General features: G+C 48.5%; 1 long non-coding RNA gene across 1 annotated transcript in view; it reads right to left on the reverse strand.

The window, feature by feature from the left end:
* Window positions 1–24,692, reverse strand: part of LOC147736403 (uncharacterized) — a 108,135-nt gene that overhangs the window by 47,945 nt on the left and 35,498 nt on the right. The window lies entirely within an intron of this gene.

The raw sequence follows: 24,692 nt of genomic DNA on the forward strand, positions 1-24,692 counted from the left end.
AGGATCTCCCTGAACATGTCCCTCAGGTAGCCAGCCAAATCAGTTCCCTCTTCTGCGGACGGAACACCCCAGACTCGAATGTTATTTCGTCTCGACCTGTTCTCCAGGTCTTCATTGTGTGCCTGGAGTTCGACATGCTGTTCCCTGAGGCGGAGAACGTCTTGCTGTAAATGGACAATCTCCTCGTCCCTCCGCTGAGCCGCTGCCTCTACCGTTTCCATCCGTTCACCAAGGCCCTCCACCCCTCTGCGGACCTCTCGCACTTCGCTGGCTACCTCCTGCTTTAGCGTCTGAAAGTCAGTCTTGAGTGAGCTGAACAGGTCCTCCATGAAGGATCTTGTGACGGGGGGCTCACCCCCGGCCGGTTCTCCTGTGGTTCTGGAAGAGCTGGGGGATGGTTGCGCCCTGTCGCGTTGTTGCTGGGCCCTGCTGAGCATGTCCGGTAGGGTGCGGTCACCTCTCTTCGCGCCCCGGTTCCCCGACATTTGTGCACTATGCACCACCGCACTCCACTCAACCAAATAGGCGGTCCCGAGCCACTGGCAGCAGGTCCCGGTGTCGTTGAGTCCCCACCGACGGGCAAGGCATCACTGAGGGGAAAGTCCGTTGCAGTAGGACCACTACGCGTTCTGTACCACCGAGGACAAAATGGCGGTCAGGCTCTGCCGCGGAGGTCGACCCGCACTCCAACGAAAGTCCAAGCCGCTGACCACTACAAGGACCACCCGGTCCGTGGCATCTCCTAGGACGAGAGTTCTGCTCAGGGCCAGGGGTGCAGGAATTGTTCCAAGACGGCAACGTAGGAGGTCTTTGTCACCGCTGCCGTGGAGTTAAGATGGCGGCTGGGCGTAGCCGGGCAGACCCTCCGGGTCCGATGGCACTGCCGAGGCTGTGCAGAGAGTCAGTGCCCCAGAAATGAGTCCCCACTGGGCCCGCCGAGACGCAGAAGGGTCGAATGACCTGGCCCTCACTCCTGAGCACCGTCCCAAACTGGTGACAGGGCCTAGGCACACGCAGTGTATCAGGCTATTGCCGAAGACCCAAGAGCCTCCATGTTCAGACAACAGGCGTCTCTCTTCTCGGCACCTCGCGGTGGCTAATCATCCGGTGTACCAGACAGGGCACAAGCTGATGCGAGTAGGCAAGCAAACTCCGCGCCAAGCAGCCAGACACTGGCGCCGGGGTCCACCCAGGCCTCCCGGCCGGTGATCCGCTCCACTTCGCTTCAGTGGCGCTCCGCAGCCAGCTTGTCGGCCCCTGAGTGTGCTCCTGCAGAAGCGCTCGGGGCCAAAGTTTTGCACCGGTGTGCGCACCAAGGTCTCCGCCACCCGTCCCACGGCCGCTGAACTCCAGCGGGGGGAGAAAAGCTGTCGAAAAAGGGCACGGGCCTAGTCGGGCCGGAGGAGCTGCGGGAAGACGCGTCCGCTCACCCCGCCATCTTGGCCACCCCAAATGTCCATTTACACCACAAACTGAATATTTTTGTTTAATGGCTGGACAACTTTTGTTATTTGCTAAATGTAAACTGCTGTCGCACCTATAGCACCTGAGTTTATTTGTTTCAGAGGTATCAGTATATTCTTTTGAAGATATTTGTTTTTTTAAATTAGCTTCAGGTCTTGTACTTTCCACTTTGGCTGCAACATTGTTATGTTATGTTATGTTATGTTATGTTAAATGACACTTTTTGAGCGCACTGACACCCGGAGGTTTCCTGGCGCTTGCTGACAGAGCATGTGTAGAGTGACAAGGAGAGATTACCCAGAGAGAGTGAACAGAAAAGTTTTGAGAAGTTTCCTGAACTGAAAAAGGGAACCACTGGACTTGATGGCCTGGGGAAGGGGGTTCCAGAATTTTGGGGCAAGGAGAGAAAAACGACGGCCCCCAAATTTATTGGTTTTGAATTTGGGAGTGACAAGTAGGTGATGATGAACTGAACGGAGGGAACGTGCAGGTCGATACAGAGTGATCAGGGAGTTAAAAGCGGGGCAGGGGCAGTGAAGAGATTTGAAAACCATGCAGCCCGTCTTAAAGGCTGCCCTCTCCTCAACTGGAAGCCAGTGGAGCTTGCGGAGCAAGGGCTTCGCAGATTGCCACCTAGGGATCTTAAAGATAAGACGGGCCGCCTGATTCTGCACGACCTGGAGACGACACAAAAGACATCGGGAGTGCGTGATAGAAAGAGTTAGAAAAGTCGAGGCGAGAGGGACATGACGACCTGGCACAGAGCCGCATGTGGAAGTAGGTGCCTGATCTTCCGGATCTTTCGGAACTGGAACATGCACGAAGAGACCGTGGCACCCACTTGAGCTTTAAGTGACAGCTCCGGGTCGATCGTCACCCCCAAGCTCTTAACTGCCTTGACTGGTGTGGGGGGGGACCAAGATCAAGGGGCCAGAACTGCGGGCCCCAGTATGCAGCACTCGAGCCAGGGAGGAGCAGCTCAGTCTTTCCAGGGTTGAGCTTTAATTGATTTTGATTCATCTATTGTTGGATATGGGTCATAACGGCGTGAAAGTTGTTGACCGCCTGTGGAGAATCAAGTGGAAAGACGAGCTGCAAATCATCCGCATAATTGAAGACTGTGACATCCCAATTATGGAGAGAGCAAATTAAAGGGCGAAGGTATAGGTTAAATAATAAAGGGGAAAGTGGGGAGCCTTGGGGACTCCGCAGGTGGTAGGAGACTTCGGCGCAGTGAAGGGACCCAAACGTACAGCTTGTGACCTGCCTGTGAGGAATGACTCGACCCACCTAAGAGCTGAGCCCTGAATGCCAGCCTGTCCGACACGGTGGAGAAGGATGTCATGATCCACCGTGTCGAACGCGGCCGACAGGTCCAGAAGCACAATTGTTAGGTTTACTGTTATCATCTACCTTAACCTCTTTTGCACTTCTACAAGACATTTCTGCTTTTCTTACTATGGCTAAGATATCTTCCAATTTGGAATTGCCATTGACCCACAACCTGCCTTACATAGAAGTGTCTTTTACATGCATGACCACTTGGTCTCTAATGAAATCTTCTTGTAACCCCCCAAATTAGCAAACAAGAGAAAGTGTCCTTAAAGCAGAGACATAACTATCCACTGACTCATCTGTATTTTGCTTTCTCTGAAACAATGTGTATCTGAGAATGCCAATGCATACCTTGGGAGAAAAATAATGATGCAAATCATTAATTGCAGCAGTAAAAACATTTTGATCACTACCACCACCAACTCTAGTCATTTGATTATAAGCTTTGAGACCCTCAAGACTAACCGAGTGTAAGAAAATCCCTTTCTTTTCTGCCAAAGATATTTTACCCTTGACATCCAAAGTGTCAATATAATTAAGAAAATATGCCTTCCATTCTGGCCATTGCATGCAGGGAGTGCCACCAGTGGGCCAGAAACATTGAGGAGGGGATAAGCTGTAATTCTGTGTCGTCGACAGTTCAGAAAAATGAGTCATAGAATAGTTAAAATAAAAATTAGATAGATATATAAATGTTGTAGACAGTGGTGTCTAAACTTCTCTCTTTTAGTTCTGCCAAATGGGGGGGAAAAAAACAAAGAATCGAAAACTGCAAAAGAGGGCTCACCGGTAGTAATGATGAAAGTTCAATTTCATTTATAATATGGAACGAAAGTAGAATATGAAATAACGGAGGAAAACGGAGCGTGACACCACCGACAGGTAATTGCGGCGGTTGCTAAGCAAAGACAACAGCTACAAAATGGTGACACGTATAGTGCGTGATTGCTTGATACGCAATGTAACGTGAGGGAGGAGATGCCAGTAACCATAGAGAAGAACGTAAAGGCAGGAGTGCCCGTATCCGTGGAGATGTGCCCTAAGAACTCTTCAACGTGACAATCCAGAAGAACGTAGAGGCAGGGTCGCCAGTATCCTTGGAGATCTAGGAGTTCAGAGGATGTAGTCACTCTGAACTCTTTGAAGACCGAATATTCTCTAGAAACATGCCGTCATCAGGAATACCATGGGCGAAAGAATCCAAGCAGGAATGGTGAGTTCAAAAGGCAAACATGTAATTTGAAAAATGAAAGTCCACAAAAACCATAAAATCCAATTGGGATGGAGACAGAAGCGATGTAGTAAATTCCAGGAAGGATCTTCAAACTGAGAGAGAGTAGTTACCCATGTATAACTTCTTGATGTCCAGCGTAAGCGAAGAAGAAAATGAGAGAGAAAAAAAATAAACCCAAAAAGGTGCACACGTAAATCCGTTTGGTGGTGCCGTCGTATCCCATCCTCGTCGCCAAAATTGTTATGCAATACTCGCAGTCCAGATAGGTAGAAACCAGTATTTATTCATATAAGTGCAGTACCACCAGTGAACATCCAGCTCCGTCTATTCCAACCTTCAACTCCCCTACGACAACAGGGCACGAACCCAAGACTCCAGAACAGCGATAGAATCTAACTAGGGTCCGTGGGACCACTACCTGCTCTTAAAAATATTTTGCCACCATTCCTAAAGGGGTAGAGGTCCCTTTGGGACCCCTTCCCATTTACGGATGGCTTACCATCAGATTAAATCTGATGGTAAACTGCGAATGTTTTGCGACTGGTACCTGGCCGCAAAACGTTCATGCATACCACTGCAATTCGGTATTACGAAGAGAAGCACAAAACACTACCCTTTCTATTCCCGACTCGCAAATCCATTTTGTGATTTGGAAACAAGTTACTGAATTGCAAAATAGAGGTTTGTTAATTGGAAAAGCCTTTTTTGTGTTCGCAATTGCCCTGTTTGCGATCGCAAAATAGCTTCATACATGTGGCCAATATCTTTTAGGAAGCAGATCGCTCCTATCTCTTCTCACACTTTTTGCAACACAGCTACCACTTCACCATCCCAGGTATAGAGCAAGCAAACCAAACCTCTTGTACCTCACCTAGTAACTATAACCAACAACGTATCAAACGTGCACTTAAAAAGACAATCTCCATTAACCCGATGTGAATAAGTGTACTGGAAAGCCTTGCAAGGTCTGTGAGGCCCTATTTAAAATTGCAGTACAGGGCGTTTTACATGTTATTTTTATGTCTAATGTAAACAAAGGTACATCTTTGCATAATAATTTGTGGTTGCATTTATTAGAGTTATGTTTACTGCCTTTCCACTTCATCCACTTGATCTGAAAAATTCAGGAGGACTGTTGCACCACGTTTGTCAGCTGATTTCTAAATTATTTTTTTATTGAATGTTAAGCCACAATTAACTTACAATAAAGGACCTTATACATTCTATTGCTAATGTGTCACTAGTGAAGTGTAAGGCAGTTGTTCTTTCAAGACTATTTTCTCAAAAAGATGTAAGTGTTGTGTTGGAAACAGGTGGACAAAATTGGTGGACAGATTTATAAGCTCCTTGAGACACTTTTTCGCCGTTGTTGGGCCACTTTTTGTGATTCAGATGCGGTGTAAACAATGTACCACGTTGTGGCCTATTTACAATGTGACACATATAGGGAGATGAATCACCTTGTAAATCCCTGCGTCACATTGTACCTGCAGCAGGTATAATGTGTGCAGGGTAGGCATTCCCACATGGGAAAACCTTGTGGAAGTGACGCAGTGAAATCTACAAGATTTCACTGCGCCACTTCTAGGACGCCACTGCGTCAAAACCCTATGCTTGCTTGGAGCAGGCATGAGGGATGACGCAGTATATCAGCAATAGGCCTCCACATGCATTGCTGGAGTTGTGTCGTGCTTGCGCCACAACTCAAACAATGCGTGACTTTTGCAATGTCAGATGCGTCAGAATTCCTGAAGCATCTGTCAATCCTTGCGCCATGGTACGCCATATTGTAAATACTGCGCATCCATGATGGCACATAAAGATGCAACAGTTTCTTGTAAATAAGCCCCTTTGTATTTTGAATCCCAACTAAATTTAAGAATCTGGGGCCCGATGTAGGTGTCAAAATACCGGTCGTAAACGGCCGAAAATACCGATTTTTGGCCGTTTCCGACCGATATTTTGACATTGGTATGTAGGGCATTGAAAATCCTACAGATTCGGTAATTTTACCGAATAGGTAATTTTACCGAATCGGTAAAATTACTGATTCTGTAAAATTACAGAATCGGTACATTTTACCGATTCTGTAAATTTACCGATCGGTAAAATTACCGAATCTGTATTTTCCTATGTAGGTAGCACTTCTAACAGTGATACAGGGCCTTCAGAATTCGTTATTTACACTTGCATGGTAAATAACGAATTCTTGTGTACATGCACATATGTGCATGTACACCTGTGCAATTGGTACACATACATGCCCTAAGGGCATGTATGTGTCTCACATGGCACACAAGCCAGAAACAGGGGTGTAACAGGGTGTCAAAGTGACACCCTGTCCCCCTTGGCAATTCGGTATTTTTACCGATTCGGTAAATACCGAATCAGTATTTGCTATTGAATCCTATGGGCTTCATGGCCCATAGGGTTCAATAGCAAATACCGATTTGGTATTTACCGAATCGGTAAATACCAAATCTTAACGATTCGGTAAAAAATACTGAATTATTACCTACATCAGATTTACCGATTCTAAAATACCGAATCGCTAAAATTCGGTATTTTAGAATCGGTAAATCTAATTTACCTACATCTAGCCCCTGGTTATTTAAAATGATATCTTTTTAATCTCTAAATGAACATCAGAATGTCAGTTTAAGTATCAAAATAATTAGTAACAGTCCTTGCCATAAACAAAATGTCTGTTTGTAATAATACGTGTTCACCCCCTCCCCCCACCCCACCCTCCCCAAATAGTTAATAATCACAGATATTGAACTGGCTTCGCCTTTTCTCTGAGTTCATGAAAACATAACCTTTTGCAACTCTGTTTGCTTTTAGCAAGGTTGAGGCAGTATTTGTGGGAGAGTGCGTGCAGTCCTTTTAAACTCTTTTGAGTCAAAATAAAAGTAACAAAGAGTGGTAAGTTGTGGTTTGGGGGTTGTACTCTGGAATAACAAGTACAAGAATATTGTGACACACTACTGTTGTAGCCAAAATATCGAAAAGTGAGTGCACAGAGGGTTCACTATTCTTAACTCCACATTGATGTTACTGAATATATATATATATATATATATATATATATATATATATATATATATATATATATATATAATATATCCTTCTTACAATCGATATGACGTTTCGAGTCACCTGTAATAAATTCATCAGCTAGAGGCTCAGTTGCAATAACCTATTACAGCTGAGTTCTTAGCTCATGATGCTTCCTGCTGCAACCAAAGGGAAAGGCAGGTCAATGAGCATAATTACTGCTACAGCTTTGACAGCAAAACAAACAAGTGCCTTTCCTTCTTCAGATCAGGTTTTCTAAAATGAACAGTGGGCAGCAGCCAACAGCCAGGAGCAAATTATGGCAAGATCATGTTTATTTTTCCCCACAGGCCATTACAGGAAAGATGGAATTCCTACGCCTCTACGCCTTCTGGGCTCCAATATTTGTAACCTCACTTACATAAAAATAATTTTGGTGATGGATGTTACCAACCTCTTTTCAACTCCTGCCCTCCCCCCATCTCCCAGGGAACTATCAATGAATAAATACGAGCCCTTGTGTTTTCGCTCCAAACCTGGCCATACCATTCATGGATCTCCTAGAAACAACCTATATCCTCTCCGCAAGTAACCCCTTCCACACAGGCATTTGCTTGTGGAGACAATACATCGACAATATCTTTGGCATGATACAGAGGACTCCCCAAAACAATTTGTGCATTGGCTCAACAACAATTGTCAGGGCTTGAATTTCACTCTCTCTTTTGATAAAAATACCATTTCCTTTCTTGACCTCACCATTCAACATCATAAAGGTGAACTGATTACAAGTCTATACAGGAAACCCTCTAAGCGTAATACACTTTTCAGGTATGAAAGTAACCATCCTGGTGCTCTTCGTGACTCTCTACCCTACTCTCAATTTTTGAAGATCAGACGCAATCTATACTACTATTATAAAGAGAGAACTTGCACCTTTTGGCCAGGTAAACTCGGGAACCACAGCACCAATCACAACACCCAATACAGCGTTGGAAAGGGCAGTTGTAGCAGAAGGACATAGGCTATGCAGACGCCCACCATATACATTTAAAATGTAAAAGAACCATGCCAGCAAAGTAGTCCCTTGTGGGCGTGTCTGCATTGTGCTGTGGGTGTGTGCTGGGGGCGTGACAATCGCTGGGGGCATTCCGTCACGAGTGTTGTTTTTTCTTCCCAGGTTCTATACATTCCTGCTCCCTTTAAATAGTAATTCAGTGGTGGTCCCATTCTCTTAGAACTTCCCCAAGCACAGTTATGGGCAAAAACACAAATAAAAGGCCCTGCAAAGCATTATGGGGTAAGCTTAGCATAATTTTTAGCATTCATGAAAGGGTTTCAATGTTTTTGAATTTTACTCATCAGGGACATCTTGGGACGACGAGGTGAACTGCAGCTTGATGTATAATATTTTAAATGCGATTGCATTTGCCTCATCAGGGACATCTAGGGACGGCCAGGTGAACTGCAGCTTGATATATAATATTTTAAATGCTATTGCATTTGCATCATCAGGGAGATCTAGGGACATGAGGTGAACTGCAGCTTGATGTGTAATATTTTAAATGCTATTGCATTTGCCTCATCAGGGACATCTAGGGACCATGAGGTGAACTGCAGCTTGATGTATAATATTTTAAATGCTATTGCATTTGCCTCTTGGGGACAACTGGGGAGAACGAGGTGAACTGCAGGTCTTTGTAGAATTATGTGGATACTATAATATTCACTTCCCACTGCTAATTTCGTCCCATAATGGTTTGCAGGGGCTTGATCTCAAAATCATCACCTCTCTCACTGCTTGCTGGAAGCTAATTTCACTTTTGTGAAATGACTATATGCATTTTAGAATGTAGAAATACTTGTTATTTTACCTTGAATATATGAGGTTTCTGTTTTAATAATTGGAAATCTGACGGAACGAAATATTGCAGATTTATTGTACCAAGTTCGCGCCAATTCCGCCCACCCCTACTTTAAATACCCCTGCACCCCATAATCATAACCCACCCTTACTCTATAAAATACCCCAACACCCTTAAACACTAACCCATCTTAACCCTATAAATATACCCTGTACCCCAAAACCCAAACCTATCCCTAAACCCTAAAAATACCCCTGTACCTCAAAACCAAAACCTAGCCCTGAACCCTATAAATACCCCTGTACCTCAAAACCCAAACATACCCCCGAACTCTAAAAATACCTCTGTACCCCAAAACCCAAACCTACCCCTGAACCCTAAAATACCCCTGTACCCCAAAACCCAATCCTAGCCCATAACCCTTAAAATACCCCTGTACCCCAAAACCCAAACCTACCCCTGAACCCTAAAAATACCCCTGTACCCCAAAACCCAAACCTAGCCCAGAACCTTAAAATACCCCTGTATCCCAAAACTCAAACCTAGCCCTGAACCCTAAAAATACCCCTGTACCCTAAAACCCAAACCTAGCCCTGAACCCTTAAAATACCCCTGTACCCCAAAACCCAAAACTAGCCCTGAACCCTAAAAATACCCCTATACCCCATAACCCAAACTATATCTGAACCATTAAAATACCCAAACACCCCAAAAACATATACCTCATATAGCTCAGTACCCCAAAACATATACCCCTATACCCATACTTGCCTTATCCAAAATGTAAATGTATGCGTGGTAAAAGCATATAAAATGTAATGCCATGCGCTATAATGGCATTGCGGAGTCATGGTACTTTCGTAATGAAAGTATGCAGACTGATGGTATACGGAAAGAAATTTGCGGAATAATGGGTGTTTACCCTCCCCCGTAAGTACATTGGTGGCACGGCGGCCCACATCTCCAGCAACATACTCATATTTTTTCACCACCAATTGGAAAATGCACAGGTCTCTCTCATTGATGCCCAGCACCGACATACACTTTTAGACACACCTCCCACCACAAGTTCTAGAATTGCAAACTTTTAGAGATGAGGAGCTACGTTAGAATCTAGGCATCAGCTCAACATCCTGTAATTCCAGGCAAATCGCTTTGTCTCCCCGTGCCTACCACAAATCAATGTGTTCTTCTGTAATGTAAATTGTGCTCATGCCATGTTGTCGAGTTCGCGCTATATAATATTGCAAGGAAAATAAAGTAGGGAAACTCGAGTTCACACACTACTGAACGCGCACTCTTGAGTGCAGCAGCAGTGCACTGTGAATCGGAGCGTTTCACAGGCCTGTCACAGATAAGAAATGCTATCAAAATGAAATACTACGAAACAATATACTACTGGCCGGCAGCAATTCATACCCGGACGACGTCGGTACGGGCTGCTAGTTGTGCTCTAAAGGAAGACTATTTTCGTGAGGCATTGTTCCTTTCCAACAAACATTTAGCCAGTGGCTATCCTTGCAGACTTGTACGTACCTCATTAAAAACAGCCTGTTATTGCCCTAGGGAATGTTATCTCCTAAACCGAAGTCTACACAAAGCCGACTAGTATGTGTCACAACTTTTTCACCAGTTTCGCACACAGTGCGCAAATGGATTATGAAACACTGCTGTATCCTTAATGCAGGTAGTCTGAAAATTGACCGTCCACTCTTTGCCTTCCTCATCAGTAAGAATACAAAAGATCACTTGGTTAGAGCTGCACTCCCGGCTACAAAACAAACAGGTACACTAAATGAAAACCGGGGGTTGGAACCCCTAATTGGATATGCCTAATGTGGCAACTGCAGTGTTTGCAAATTCACTATTGAGGGCAAATAATTCACTTTCAATTTTTGTGTACCAGGGCTATGGGCACGCCTAGCTGCAATTAGGCCTACAATATAGCGCAGAGGCTGGCAACTCTCCGCGCAGTGACTCAGGCCGACACCGTGGTCTCAGTCGGAAGTGACGTGCACGAGCGCCCGCCCTCCTTTTATTTAACCCCGCAGGCCATGCCTTGCCTGCGGATGTAGGAATGCGTGTGTGCGTGCAGCACCTAGACTGTTGCTAGCATTACATCCCTATCCAACTATATAATTTTTCACAATGAAATGACAACAGTCCTGAATTGTAATGAAGTTCAAACAAAAAGTGCCTGGGTACTTGCATGTCCCTTGGTGACAGCTTCAGGGTCTCAGCAGATAGGCATAATCTCTCAACATTTGACTCGGTGGTGGGTTGGGCCGCAGGTTGTATCTCCGGGCATTAGCCCTGCCACCTTCAGCACCTTGATGAGTGTCTCTGATCGTGGGCCTGTCCAAGTCTGTCATCTTACTGGCGGGAAGTGGAAACGACCCTGGAGGAGGTGACGGGGAGAACCCTATCATTCGATGCGGCGGTGGGGCTCCTGCACTGGTTCCCCCATACCCCCAGAAATAAAATCACTAGTAAATTTATCGACCTAGGGCTCCTCTTGGCTAAACGAGAGGTGACCAGGAACTGGAAGGCACGGGTTGGTCCGACAGGCAGCAGATGGCACAATGAGCTTTTGAAATGGGCGGCGGGGGAGAGCGCGCTGAGATATCAACTAGCTTGGAGGCAGCGTAATGAGAAGGCGCAGGAGGCCGCGTTGGAATGGGAAACGTTAGTGCAGGCCCTCAGGGATTATTGTGCCCCCAGCGACTCTGAGAGTGAAGAAGCGACTCGCCCTGAGTCCCGGTAAACGTTTGAACTGATGGTCCTATTGCTTTCCCCGTGGGTCCCAAGGCAGATCCTATGTAGATGGCTCCCTGGCGCTGGTGGGAGGGTTGGGTGGGTTTTCTTTTGCTTAGTAGTTCTTTATGGGTGGGGGTTCTCTTTTCTTTTGGGTTTATAGGCTTGTTTAGAAAAGCAGATGACGGACAGTGAATCATCCGGACCAGCTCAAACATCCAACTGACACCCCTCTGCAATTCGCCGCCCGACCCCAGGGTTGTGGGCCGGATGGCTGTGTTCGGGTCTGAAGGTGGGGGGCCAGTGGGTCTTGTTCCGTTGATATTGTTTGTGATACAAAGCTGGTCGATACTGTAACGATTTACTAATTCCTGCAATAAAAATATATTTAAAAAAAAAAAAAAAAAAATGAGTGTCTCTGATCGTGGCCAGCGGTGTCTGGGGCACTGACGTGGATTTAGGCCCCTCCGCCTGTCTCTCTGGAGGTGTGTTATCTTCTTCTCCGGGAGTCGTTGCCACGTTTGGCTCGTTGCTCATTTTCGCTGCCTCCGGGCATTGTCTGGATTCGGGTGGTATGGCCTTGAACCAGGATGTATTTCTTGATACTTCCTCCTCCCCTTTTTGGGCGGTGATCATGGTGCCTCTTGTAGATGTTACTGTCCAGATTCCCGGCTCATATCGAGTTTGGAACTCCCCCCCGGGGCGTATGTTCCTAATGATCACTCGGGTTCCCGAGCTTAAATGTAAATGTAAATGTATTGGCATTTATATAGCGCACTACTTACCCGTAGGGTCCCAAGGCGCTTCGACCGCTGCGAAACCCTTCCTGGCTTCCCTGAGAGATGGTCCCTTAATGGGTATCTCCAGGGTGAGACCAGGCATCCCCGGCGGTCTGGTGGGGCCGTTAGTGAAGATGAGGCAAGCTAATGCCCAGAGTTGGCGAGTGTGATCGCTGATCAGAGTGGGCACCGAGGCGAGAGAATTATCGAGTCCGCTGACCCTGGTCCAGAAACCTGCCGCGCCGGGAATCGAACCCTGGTCCCGGGCCGTCCTCTGCTCTCGGGTCTGCCGCCTCTAACCAGTGAGCCACAGCTTAAGCTTCTTGGGGTGGCTCTCCTGCACCGGCTGGCTCGCTGGTTTCCTTGTCGTCTCCATTCTTGTGCTTCCTCGGTGGCAGCTGGGGATGGTGCCCACCCCGGGGCATTAGGAAGAAGATCTCTCCGTGGCCCTTGGAACATGAGACTCCATCGGCTGCTTTGGGTGGTGCAGTGAGGGGTGCCCCTGTACTCCCTCAGGAACTCGTGCAGTCTTTGTTCGGGGTCGGCCTGTTCCACCAGTGCTATCCGAAACACTTTGTTGAGGGTCCGCATGAATCTCTTGACGTCCCCATTTGCCTGGGGCCATTGAGGTGTGATGCGACGGTGTTGAATCCCCCTGTTCTTGAGGAATGTGGCAAATTCAGCCCCTTGGAAGGGTGGTCCATTGTCACTCCGTATCTCAGACGGATACCCGAACATGGAAAACATTTTTTCCAAGGCTGGTCCTACGTGTGTAAATGCCGTGGAGGCGACCTTCTCCACTAGCAGATATTTCGAGTAGGAGTCGATGGCCACTAGGGTGTGTCCTTCCCCCGGGAAGCTCCCAAAATCAATGCTGACCTTGGTCCAGGGGGCTGTGCAGGCTTCTTCGGTGATCACCGGTGCAGGTCTCTCAGGGTCACTTGTCAACTGGCAGGCCATGCAGTTCCTCACGTACTCCTCCACCATGTTCTCCAGCTCCGGGAACCACACTTTTTCCCTCATGCGTGCCTTCATCTTTGTCGTGCCTTGGTGGCCCCCATGGGCGAGTTGCACTGCCCTGTGCCTCAGGCTCTGGGGAGTGACCAGCCGTGACCCCCTCAGTAGTACTCCTTCTTCAGTAGCCACATCTTCGTGAGTGCCTCTTTGTCTTCTGCGGACCAGGAGTTGGGTGGGCGTAGGTAGTCAGCCCACGAACCTTCTCGAACTGCCTGCAAGGACCTCAGATAGATGTTGTCAGCGGCGGCTGCTTCCTTAATGTCTTCTATTGTCATGCTCTGGGGGCATGCCGTGAGTGCCACCCATTGGGCGTATTCCTCACAGTCGTCGTCCACTGGTTCTGGCTCCGGTTGGGAGGGATGGCGTGATAAATAATCGGCGGGATTCTTGGCCCCAGGGCGGTATATCACCTCCATCTTGTATGGTTGTAGTTGAATTACCCATCGTTCAATGCGAGGTGGTGGGTGTGGAGCAGTTCCCTGGAAGAGGGACACCAGGGGTTGGTGGTCGGTGACCATTACAAAAGGATGTCCTCGTAGGTAGAGATGGAAGTGGCCACAGGCCCACTTAATAGCGATAGCCTCCCTCTCGATCTGGGCATACCTGGTTTCCGTTGGAGTTAGGGCTTTGCTGGCGAAAGCTAACGCCGTCCACTGGCCATGTTCATGCTCCTGGGTCAATACCGCGCCGAGGCCCACCGGGCTGGCGTAGACGATTACCTCCGTGGGTTTTGTGGGGTCAAAGTATGAGAGGGTGGTTTTCTCCAGGAGAGCATCCTTGATTCCCTGGAATGCTTCATCTTCCTTTTGGCCCCATTGCCAGGTGGCATCTGTCTTGGTCAGCACTCGTAGTGGCTCACTCCGCGTAGCTAGGCCCGGTATGAACCGGCCACAGTAGGTGGCCATGCCAGGGAAACTTCTTACTTCCGTTGGGGACTTCGGTGCAAGGGCGTCTTTGATGGCCTTGGACTTTCTCGGGTCTACCTGGATACCCTCTGGTTAAAGACGTAGCCGAAGAATTCTATCGATGGCTGAAAGAATTGACACTTTTCTTTGTGGAGTGTCGCTCCATAGGCACTCAGTCTCTTTAGTACATCCCGGAGGTGTTTGTGATGTTCTGACGCTGTGGCGGAGTGTATCAGAATGTCATCGCTGACATTAATTACCCCAGGCAGGCCGGATAGGAGTTCCCTGATGGTGTTCTGAAACACCTCCGCCGCTGAAGAGATGCCAAAGTTTAAACGCTTGTAGCGTCGGAGGCCGAGATGGGTACTAAAAGTGCTAATTAATCGACTTTCCTCCGCTAGCGGTAACTGATGGTATCCGGCGTTTAGATCTATCTTCGAAAACCACTTCGACCCGTTCACGTCAGCAACGATATCATCCATAGTGGGAGTCAGGTGCCTCTCCCTCCGGATCGCGGCATTTGGTAGCCGCATGTCGATGCACAGGCGGATTTCGCCGGGTTGCTTAGGTTTTTCCACAATGACCATCGGTGAAACCCACGGTGTGGGCCCTGTGACCTGTTAGATGACCCCCAGGCTTTCCAATTTTTCAAGTTCTTTCTCCACTAGTGGCCGTAGGTGAAATGGTATCCGATGGTGACGCAGGGCCGTGGGAGACACCGATCTATCGATATGTAGTTTGATAGGTTCACATTTTATGCAGCCCAGGCCTAGAATAGTTTGGGGAATCGTCCCAATAGTTCGTCTACTTGGTGTGCTCTGATGCGATTGGCAAATGCTATTAGTTTCAAATCTTCTGCTGTGTGACTACTTATCAGAGTGTCGGCCTCTCGGTTGATTATGTGGACTGTCGCCATCACCTCTGTCTCGTCGGCCTGTATGGGTATTGTAATTTTCCCTTTGAGGGGTAGTGGTGTGTCCGCTCCATAAGCGAATATCCTTGTCTTGGATGGCAGTACCTGGGGGAGCGGGCGTAGTTTATTGAACTGCTGCAGACCCATTACATTCACTGTGGCGCCAGTATCAATTTTGGCCTTAACTTCGTTTCCCGCCATCTGCACAATGCACGTCAGCTGCGGCCGCCGCCGTTGCTTGAGCACTTGTGCAAACGAGACGATGTAGGCCTCTTCTTCCTCAGATTCCGAGTCGTCACACACCGTGGGTAGGTGTCTCTCTGTCTTCGATGGCGGTGGGTCAGCCAGCGACAGCTGTCGAACCGCTTTGGTAGGCGTCCGGGATTTCTTGAAGTTCTTGGACGTGTTCCTTCTGCGGCATACGTTTGCGAAATGGTTTGGGATTCCGCAATTTGCACAGGTTTTGCCCTGGGCTGGGCAGTCCTTAGCCGAGTGGGGCTCGTGTCTACAATATCCACACCGCGCCCGGGGCGGGTCTCTCCGGTATTCTTTCTGTGGTGGTCCACGCGGTTGGGTCCGCACCGCGTCTGCCCGCTTAGTCTTGACGGTTTCTGCCTTAAATTGTGGTTTGTGTAGTGCTTGTTCCATGGCGGTAGCCCTGACGTTTGAGAGTTTGTGCGATCTGGCCAGGATTAGGATATCTTCCAATGAGATTCCAGGTGTGCGTAGAATCGATCCTCTCAGCACCTTGTCTCGACAACCTTGAATAATTTGTCTCCTTATGGCCTTCGGTTGATCCTCGTCGGTACAGGAACTGGCTAGCTCCCTGACGCGGGCATAGAATTGGTCCATCGTCTCACCTTCCCTCTGGCGTGCCTGTCCCAGCTTGAATACTTCGAAGTCCAAGTTCAGCTGTGGGTCAAAATGTGCGTTGAGGGCAGCAACTGCCGCATCGTAATTGTCCACCGCCCCAGTATAGGGCAGGTGTTTGAACAGTCTGAATATTTCATCCCCTGCGTAGTGTAATAAGAGTGACCTTCGCACTGCTTTATCTGTCTCTCCCGTGACCACAAAGTAATTTTCCAGTCTTTCGAGCCATATCTTCCACCTCGGTGAGGCTGTGGACGGGTCCTCCGCTTCACTGAATGGGGGTAACACCCCAGAAGCAGCGTGCTGAAACGGAATGTTAATGGTGGCTGCTGGCGCGTCTTCGTCTGCCATGGCGGCCTTTTGTGTGGGTGACTTCCTCTACTTTGCATTTGCTCCCAATGTGGTGATTGCGTGCGCTTGCTGAATTTTCTCCCCAGTTGCGCCGAGTCTGCGACACCCCGTGGCAGCTGCGCGGCTCACCTTGGCTCCGTCGATCGTCCCACCGGGCTTCGTCTGTGTGAGGGTGTTGAGATACTGGTTAGGGACCTTCTCAATGATGCGTAGCGGCATCCACTCCCTCCATGGCGCGGTAGAAAACACCCCCTAGTCGTTTTTTTCATCTCACGCGCAATGCGTGAGTATTGGCAGGGCGTTTTCCCGCTTCTCACTCGCAATGCGTGAGCAAAGGTAGGGCGCCTCGGGATCCGCGGCTCATGCGAGATGCGTGAGAAATGGCAACTTGTCGCGTCTTCGATCCTGTGCAGCTCACTACGGCGCCGCGTCCAGCAAACAGCCACAGGATCCTCCAGGGCTCAGGCGTGAGGAGGCAGGGGCGGGTGGGCAGGACCAGGATGGGCACCAATGCCACGGCAGGCAAGGCACCACGGTGGGCACCGCGTAAGGGAGCAGGCAGCTCCGACATAGGTACCAATGCACGGGCGAGGGTTGGGCCCCCTCCGCTCGTCGCCAATGTTGTGTGCCAGGGCTATGGGCACGCCTAGCTGCAATTAGTCCTACAATATAGCGCGGAGGCTGGCAACGCTCCGCGCAGTGACTCAGGCCGACACCCTGGTCTCAGTCGGAAGTGACGTGCACGAGCGCCCGCCCTTTTTTTATTTAACCCCGCAGGCCACGCCTGGCCTGCGGATGTAGGAATGCGTGTGTGCGTGCAACTAGACTGTTGCTAGCATTACATCAATAACACTAACGTTGAATTCAAGCAATTTCCTAATTATAATACATGCAATGTAACCTATGCTACTAAATGTCCATGCAACAAGATCTACATTGGACAAAGCATGCAAAAAGTGCGAATTCGGATCTGTCAGCACCGCAGCTGAATCCGCTGTAAAACACCAAATGCCTCGATTGTTTATGTGCAGGAAGGGACACCTTCCTGTACATGAATAATCATTCCTTCAACGCAGGCACCATTGCACTATGGTGCAAGGGTGCCTGCATTGGTGATCTGCAGCTAAATTTGTCGCCAGCGCTAGGGGAAATGCAGGGTGTGCCGTATTATTGTAAATACAGTGCATTTCTGCATTTTCAGATCGGTAGTTTGCGGCATTACCAATTGTAGCGTAAAACCGCACTCCGCCATTCTTTTGTGAATATACCCATTGTTCTCTAGTTGGAGCAGGAAGTGCTCCCTCATTGGACAGGTTAGTGCCTCCCCGTTTGTGCAGTTAATGCCACCCCCTTAGTGAAGCCTCCTAACTGGAGGTGTCAGCGTCTTCTTTTGGAGCAGTCAGTGACTGAGACTGGAAGTAGTGCTGCATGGTTGGAGCAGGTAGAACCCTCTAGGTGATTCAGAGGGTACCCACAGGTTGAAGCTATAAGTACCTCCTGAAAGGGGAAATCAGAGTTCTTGATTTAGAACAGTCTGAGGCCCCTGGCTGGAGCAGACTGTGCCTCCTGACTGAAGCAATCAGAGTCTCCGGGTGCTCCAACCATGTTGCATGGTTGGAGCACCCAACGGGGCATCAACGAGTAAAAACCAAGTAGGTTTGTACGCCAGACGAGCAGAAGCCGCAAGTGACGGACACTTGCCGTCTTGGCCAACTAGATGCCCATGAAGCGCTAATTACCGCTTCAAGTGTTTTTCTCCTGACCCAGGAAAAAGCACATTTTTACACCAGACCACTATTTATGGTCTGTTTTTGAACGAGGGCTGGACGCGCCTTAGCGTGTGTGGACCACCCCGTTCAAGATACACGGTCCTGACGAAAACCCCAAAATTTTTACAGATGGTTGAAACATGTAGACCTACTTTTAACTAACTCACATAGCACACTTGGCTATTTTTAAGTTTTTCACACTTCTCGAGGCACCAAAACCTTCCTAAATAGGCACTGGTGCCACAAATATATTTTAACAGGGCTCAAGCACTCCAGAATAAATTCTTGGTGTGAGTAGACTTGGCCCTTTTTAACACACTTTTCACAGTTATCCTTTGCACATATAATAACAAAGAAACCCGCTCCACTGTAACCAGGTGTCGCAGCACACCCTATGGGCACTCGGCCTATGGGGTGGGACCCCAATGATGAAGCATGTCACCAACCAGGTTGGTGAGTGAGGGGTCTTCTCTAAGGACTACTACTGTCCTGTATAAGGGTTGGGGCAATTTTTTGCTAACCAGAGCCTTAAGCTCCTGATACAGAAGGAATTTCTTCTTTGTATTTTTCGCCCATAGGGGGTACTCCTCCATTGTTGTTTAAACTCTACCTTAGGGGACCAGGAGTTCCCACCACACATAGACTGTGCAAACCTCCCTTACTCTCTCCTTTGTTATACACTGGCTAGACACTCTCCCTGGAGATGAAGCGGAGTCGTCGGGCCGTGCTGAGGAGGAGGCGGGACTGGAACGCGAGTGAGACTCATTATCCATTGTTGGTATGCCTCTTTCAGGGAATCGTACTGCTACTGAATGGAGCCGGAACATATTCTGAATGACTTGAACTCTGATGGATGATCGGACCCGGGCTCAGGGGGGGGTTCACTTGTCATAGGGTGGGGTGCTGGGCGGGGGTGGTGTAGCGGGATCCTCCTCCATTGTTTATCTCTTTCTTTGAAGTGTTTGGGGCGACAGGCACTCTGCAGTTCTTAGCGGGTAGTTTTGTGGCCCGTGGGCAAAGCGGCAGGGAGGGGGTAGTTGCGGGGTGTGCTTATGTTTAGTTATGTTGGGATTGTAAGTTACATCAGCATCAAGTATTCGTCAAAATGGCAGCGAGTGGTGGGAGGTGGATGTGGCTGGGTGGGTGATGAGGGGTAGCGAAATAAAAGTATTGAGTTGGAATGTCAACGGGCTAGGGGACATGATTAAACGAAGTGTAGTCCTTCAGTTTCTAAAGAGACGAGCACCGGATGTAGTATTACTCCAAGAAACCCATCTGGTAGGCAACTCATGTAAGGCTTTACATCGGATGGGATATAAATTGATCGCTCATGCGGGGTTCACTTCAGGTTCGAGAGGGGTGGGAGGGTTGATCCGTACCTCGTTCCCGCTGTCTGTTACCTCGGTGTGGGAGGATGAAAGGGGCAGATATGTCGGAGTGTCGGGCCGGTGGGAGGGTCGCCAAATCACCCTTCTTTCTGTATATGCTCCACCTGGGCTTCAGGCCTCAACATTAGCTGACCTGGGATCGGTCCTCCAGTCTCTCCCTGAGGGTCTATTGCTAATAGGAGGCGACTTTAATGCCGTTGTCTCAGGAGATATGGATAGATACCCCCCATGTTCTGGGGCGTGCGGTTAGCTGGTTACCCGACTTTATTGAGGCGATGGGTCTAGTGGATTGTTAGAGGATGCGGCACCCTATTCAGAAACAGTACACATTCCATTCTGGGGCACATAACAGTCTGTCATGCTTAGACTATTGCCTTGTCCCGGCAGCCCAATCTATGTATGTGGCGGAGATCACCAGTCATTTGACCAGGGGGATTTTGGACCACTCCCCATTGTGGGTCAGTGTTATTATACAGCGGGGCTCCGTAGTGCGTGTAGCCCCAATAAATCCTTGGTATCTGCGATGCCCCAAGGAACTCCTCGTCAGGTTAGAAGAATACTTTGTTCTTAATGAGGGGTCTGTTTCTTCACCGATATCTCTGTGGGAGGCATTCAAAACTGTTGTTAGGGGACAGGTGCTCTCACTAATAGCGGGAGCTAAGAAAGAGAAGCAGAGGGAGGTGGTGGAGTTGGAGGCGGAAATCGAACTACTGGAGGGAGAATTGGCGCAAGGGGTGACGCAGGAGAGGCTCCACCAAATTAATCTTAAACAACACGACTATAAGGCGCTTGTCTCCCACAGGGCGAAGGCTATTGGTAGGGAACAGCAGGGTAGGCTCTATGATCTGGGGGATAAAGCAGGGAAACATATAGCATGGCTTGATAAGAAGGAATTGGCTGACCGTCTTGTCCCTGAGTTGAAGACAGAGGAGGGGGAGGAACTTGTGGATCCCCAGTATATAGCAGAGAAATTTGCCAAGCACTTCCGCTCCGTTTATACTTCGGCCTCTACTAGGCCGGAGGCTGATTCACAATATTTGCTTCGTGATCTGCGGCTCCCACATCTCTCTCGGGGTCTCTCAGACACGGAGCTCTGTAAACGGTATTGTGGCTCTATTGCCACCTTCATGCACATCATTTGGGAGTGTGATTCCGTAAGCGCGTATTGGCACAACATTCACAATACAATTAAGGAGGTGCTTGGGATCTCCCTTTCCCCGGAGGCGAGGAGATGCCTGCTCAATATATGGGAGCCTACTGATTTAAATAGTGCGCAGACACAATGGGTCACATTGGGATACATGATTGCTAAACGTGACATTGCACAGTTGCGGGGTGCGGAGCGGGCCCCTTCGCTTGAATTATGGGAAAATAATCTAGATTGGAGTATTTTTAGGGAGAAGACTACATACGTTGCAAGGGGGCGCCCTCGAAAATGGTCAAAGATTTGGGGACCTTGGAATTGCTATAGGGGAGACATTTTTTGCCGCCCTTTGTGGAAATGCCAGATGATTCCCCCTCCCTGTGATGTTCCGAAATATTTATTTGAGTTTCCTTTTTCTCCTGCCCTTGTCGACTGCTCAGCCAATGTGATTTACCCACTGTAATGTTTTCATGCTGATGTTTGTTTACTAAAAAGAAATATAAAAAAAAGAGATGGAGCCCTCTACTACATTTGTCACCTCATTGATATATCCGATTCTGTTCCGCCTGCCAAGTCATTCGGGCCTCATCTAAAAGCAGTTGCTGCAATTGCTGCCGCCTCGCCTTTTAAGGCTTGCAGCTGGGTCTCTAGTTCTGCCACTTTCTCAGTTTTACGGTGATGCTCCCCGGTGCAAAAACTAATATCTAATATCCACCACTGTAGTGTGGGCTTCAGGGCCTCCCAGAGGGAGGGAGCCATTGCAGCACTAAAGGAGAGGTATTCGGTAACTGACCATTGAAGTGTGGACCTGTACGCTGGGTTGTATAGGAGCCAGGATGACATACCTCATCGAAATGGGGGTTTGTGGGGACCAATAAGCAACATGAGGGCCACTGGATAGTGGTCTGACAAACCTTGTGGCAAAATTGTGACCGCTGAGACCCTGGAGATATAGAGGCTAGGAAGAAAGAGTTAATGCAGCTTCGAGAAGGACCCATGGACCGCAGAGAAAAAGGTATAGCCAGACTCCACGGGATGATAGGCCCTTCATGCTGCTGTCCATCCCAAAGAGGACATTAGAAGGTGTAGTCTAGAATCACTGGAGCTCTGGACAGGTCCGGTCATAAGCAATCTGACCTTCCTGGGAGCCATCACATCATTCCAGTCCCCCGCACCACTGAGAGTCCTGCTGGCAGGTCCCCCCAAAGTCGTAAAAGCCAGTCAACAAATTTGTGGCCTAGGGGAAAGAGGGGCGTAAACACTGGCCAATGTCAGCAGCTCCCCATGCAACATCCCTTTCACCAGGGTGTACCTCACACCCGGATCCGTCCATATTCTAGTAAGCGTATAGGTAACCCTGTGGTAGATGAGAATTGCTGTGCCCCGCGATCCCCGCACAAACCCGAGTGGAAAATCTGATCAAGCCCACATCGCACCAGGCACTGCAATTTTGTAGCCATCATGTAGGCTTCTTGGAGCAGTAGTATGTTGGTCTCAAGCCTCTTGGCCTGCCGCATGATTGCCCATGTATGATTTTGTTGAGAATACCCTTTAAATTCCATGTCATGACTCGGACCATGCCAGTCTGATCCCCAAAAGTAGGTACAGCTATGTATGTTCAAGAGGGAAAGCATGCAGAGCCAGGGTATGTGAGTTGAAGTGTATCTGTGCCTGTGTCAAGTGAAAAACAACAACAAACACTCATGGGTAACAAACCCCTCCTCCACTCCAATACCTCAGCAAACAAGAATTATCTGTTGAGGCGGGTGTGTCCCAGGGACATTAGGGTAAGCCCATGTCAATGGAGCCGTAAAGTAACGAGTACCCGATACATGAGTTTCTGGAAGCTTTAGGAACACATTCCAGTGAGGCAGTCAGGCCTGGAAGTCCCACGTTTGTGAACCTGATCAGATTTATGGCCCAAGCATAGAGCCAAAGGACAAGGTCTAGACCCATCTGGGGCCAGCACTGCAATCCGAACCTGAATCCATGTTATGGGCCTTCCTACTGTGTCTGAGACTGAGAGCGGTGTTAGCGCTTCGATGTGGACTTCATTGAGGCATTCCGCTGGTCAATTTAGGAGGAGTCAGATTCCAACAGGAGCGGTGTATGCCGTCGAAGGCGTAATGTTTTCTCTGTGTCAAGTTCGCCCCTTTAAACGGTCATTCTTGCAGTGGGCGGAGTCTAAAGGGAATGAAATCCCTGCTTTCAGACGGAAGCCTTGCTTCACGTTCTAGCCTTTTCATGTATCCCTCCTGTCCGGAAGCCTTGGGTTTTTCACTTCCGGGTTATCCTGCGTTCTGCCTTCTCCCACGGGCACTGGGCGTATTATCGGCACATGGCTCCAGAGACCTTTTCGTGAGACTAGTGAAATCCTGCAGGAATTCTACCGGCATCCTTTTCCCCGCCTGTTTGGCACAGTCACCCACCCGCATTTCCCTCCTGAACACAAGCGGTAACGCGCTTGGCACAAGAACATTTTTGTATACGTCTGTTGTGTGTTTAGGTATTTCGCCTCCGTTCTCCGGAGCTGGGGGATTTCTGTTCATGGCCTCTGCATTTCCCTTGTAGGGACCCTAGGCATTTGGTTTCCGATTCTGATCGCTTCATACGCATAAAGAAGCTCTCCTAAAGTATAGAGGGGTATTTTTGTATCACGATGGTTCTGTGAAGTATTGCTTCTTTGCTCATTTTAGTGAGTGTTTCAGCGACATACTTTGGTTTATGCTTATTGGATTCTAAAGGAAGAGGGGGAAGCCAACAGGTAGTCGTAATTCATAGATAGATATAGTACTAGGGTATTGTTGGTCATAAGTTATTGTACCTGTGGTTCATTGGTTTATTCTCTGTTTAACAGAAGAGAGTCGTACCCAGTGACATCTGTCCAGGTAGTGCCAAGGGGTTCCTTCCAGTGTTCTGGCTATCCTGATTGAGTCAAGGGTCCACTATTCTTATCTCATCCCTTGGTTTCCCCTCTTCCCCCTACACACCAGCAGCGCCTTTGCTATTGATTAGGCAGGCTGGGTGGTAGTGGGAAGGTGGCAACTTACTGTGCCAAGGTCTCCTTCCTCTCGCCCCTGCGGAAACATCAGGTGGGTCGTGATACTCTGTCGATGTAAAAACAGTCCCGGGTAAATCGAAGAGCAGGGACAGTGACTTGCATATGGCCCTCATACACGCAGGTTATAACAGCATGTATTCGCTATTCAATTCCTGTAGTCCCTTCTTTGCCACCACAAAGGATTGGCACTGTTGCTGAACTAGCTCAGTGTAATCTGGAAAATCATAATGCTGTGCGAATCATGAGTCCGCTTATCCTGACCTGGGAGAATTTGAGAATAGCATCCCTGTCCAAATAATTCAGCAACTTAGCAATCACTATTCAGGGTCTGGCACCCGGGGGGTGGTGGCTTTTTCACAAGAGCCCGATGGGCCCGCTCAACCACGAAGCAAGGAGACAAGGAATACTCCAATATGATATTTTTCAGCCATCGCAGCATAAACACTTTCATTGATGCACCTCCGCACCCCTCCAGGAACACAACAAAACACAGGTTATTGCGACAAACATTTTTTAACACACGCCGGAGAGGCAATAATAAGTAACAGCCAAATGCTATTTGCAAAAAGATGAATGGAGAGGTGTTGTCCTTGATTTGTTTATTCCTTTGTTCGATTTTCATTATGTAATTTAAGACCTAAAACCTCACGCAGCCAACACGTTTCGTCCATGTACGAGCTTCTTCAGGGCTGCAATATACACAAACATGATTTGCATTACTAATTTAATTTTTAGCAAACTGTCATTCATTGTGAGATGGAATTGAGAAATTATGTAAATGCAAAA

Source organism: Lissotriton vulgaris, chromosome 1_2 (assembly GCF_964263255.1).
Source record: "Lissotriton vulgaris chromosome 1_2, aLisVul1.2, whole genome shotgun sequence".
NCBI classification, from domain to species: domain Eukaryota; kingdom Metazoa; phylum Chordata; class Amphibia; order Caudata; family Salamandridae; genus Lissotriton; species Lissotriton vulgaris.